Consider the following 2,435-nt stretch of genomic DNA (forward strand, 5'->3'; position numbering starts at 1 on the left):
TTCGGATTTTTAATCAAAACCCTGTGAAATAGTGGTCGAATGTTGAAATGGCATACCTCGTTGAATTCATCACAAAATTTCCAACAAAGAGTCATTTACAGAAAAAAAAAATCATTTTAAAAATTTTTTCCAAAAAAACCATGACCCCCACCCTTGTGACAAGCCTCAAATCCAAAGAAAATCACCTCGATTTTTCGGTTTTTTAATCAAAACCCTGGGAATTAGTGGTCGAATGTTGGAATAGCATACCTAATTTAATTCGTTAAAAAATTTTCAACAAATGTCATTTACAGAAAAAAATGATTTGAAAAATTTTTTCGATAAAAAAATCGTTGAATTCGTTACAAAATTTCCAACAAAGTGTCATTTACAGAAAAAAAAATGATTTGAAAAATTTTTTCGACAAGAAATCATGTAACCCACCCCATTATGACAAGGCCCAGATCCGGATAATATCAGCTCGATGTTTCGGTTTTTTAATCAAAGCCCTGGGAAATAGTGGTCGAATGTTGGAATGGCATACCTCGTTGAATTCGTTACAAAATTTCCAACAAAGTGACACTTACAGAAAAAAATCATTTGAAAAATTTTTTGAAAAAAAACCATGACCCCCACCCTTATGACAAGTCTCAAATCCAAAGATAATCACCTCGATTTTTTATGTTTTTAATCAAAACCATAGGAAATAGTGTTCGGATGTTGGAATGGCATACCTAGTTTAATTCGTTACAAAATTTCCAACAAAGTGTTAATTACAGAAAAAAAAATGATTTGAAAAATTTTTTCGACAAGAAATCATGTCCCCCACCCCTTTATGACAAGGCCCAAATCCGGCTAATATCAGCTCTATTTTTCGGTTTTTTGATCAAAACCCTGGGAAATAGTTGTCGAATGTTGGAATGGCATTTCATTTACAAAAAAAAAAAAAATTTGAAAAATTTTTTCCAAAAAAAACAATGACCCCACCCTCATGACAAGGCACAAAGCCAAAGAAAATCACCTCGATTTTTCATGTTTTTAATCACAACCCTGGGAAATAGTGGTCGGATGTTGGAATGACATACCTAGTTTAATTTCCAACAAAGTGTTATTTACAGAAAAAAAAATGATTTGAAAAATTTTTTCGACAAGAAATCATGTCCCCCACCCCTTTATGACAAGGCCCAAATCCGGCTAATATCAGCTCTATTTTTCGGTTTTTTGATCAAAACTCTGGGAAATAGTTGTCGAATGTTGGAATGGCATACCTCGTTGAATTCGTTACAAAATTTCCAACAAAGTGTCACTTACACAAAAAAAAAAATTTGAAAAATTTTTTCCAAAAAAAACAATGACCCCACCCTCATGACAAGGCACAAAGCCAAAGAAAATCACCTCGATTTTTCATGTTTTTAATCACAACCCTGGGAAATAGTGGTCGGATGTTGGAATGGCATACCTACCTAGTTACAAAATTTCGAACAAAGTGTCATTTACAGAAAAAAAATCATTTGAAAATTTTTTTCCAAAAATAACCATGACCCCCACCCTTATAACAAGGCTAAAATCCAAAGAAAATCACCTCTATTTTTCATGTTTTTAATCAAAACCCTGGGAAATAGTGGTCGGATGTTGGAATGACATACCTAGTTTAATTTCCAACAAAGTGTCATTTACAGAAAAAAAAAATGATATGAAAAATTTTTTCGACAAGAAATCATGTCCCCCAGTCCATTATGACAAGGCCCAGAACAAGATAATATCAGCTCGATTTTTCGGATTTTTAATCAAAATCCTGGGAAATAGTTGTCGAGTGTTGGAATGGTATACCTCGTTGAATTCGTTACAAAATTTGGAATGGCATACCTCGTTGAATTCGTTACAAAATTTCCAAAAAGTGTCAATTACAGAAAAAAAAATCATTTGAAATATTTTTTCCAAAAAAAACAATGACCCTTATGACAAAGCTCCAATCCAAAGAAAATCACCTCGATTTTTCATGTTTTTAATCAAAAGCATGGGAATTAATGTTTTGATGTTGGAATGGCATACCTAGTTGAATTCGTTACAAAATTTCGAACAAAATGTCATTTACAGAAAAAAATCATTTCAAAAATGTTTTCGAAAAAAAAACATGATCCCCACACTTATGACAAGGCTTTTTCGGTTTTTTAATCAAAACCCTGGCAAATAGTGGTCTAATTTTGGAATGGCATACCTTGTTGAATTCGTTACAAAATTTCCAACACAGTCACATTTACAGAAAATAATATCATTTGAAATTTTTTTTCAAAAATAACCATGACCCCCACTTTTATGACAAGGCTCAAATCCAAAGAAAATCAACTGGAATTTTCATGTTTTTAATCAAAACCCTTGAAAATAGTGGTCGGATGTTGGAATGGAATACCTAGTTTAATTCATTACAAAATTTCGAACAAAGTGTCATTTACAGA

This window comes from Drosophila rhopaloa, unplaced genomic scaffold (genome assembly GCF_018152115.1).
Source record: "Drosophila rhopaloa isolate 14029-0021.01 unplaced genomic scaffold, ASM1815211v1 contig_168, whole genome shotgun sequence".
Classification (NCBI taxonomy): Eukaryota; Metazoa; Arthropoda; class Insecta; order Diptera; family Drosophilidae; genus Drosophila; species Drosophila rhopaloa.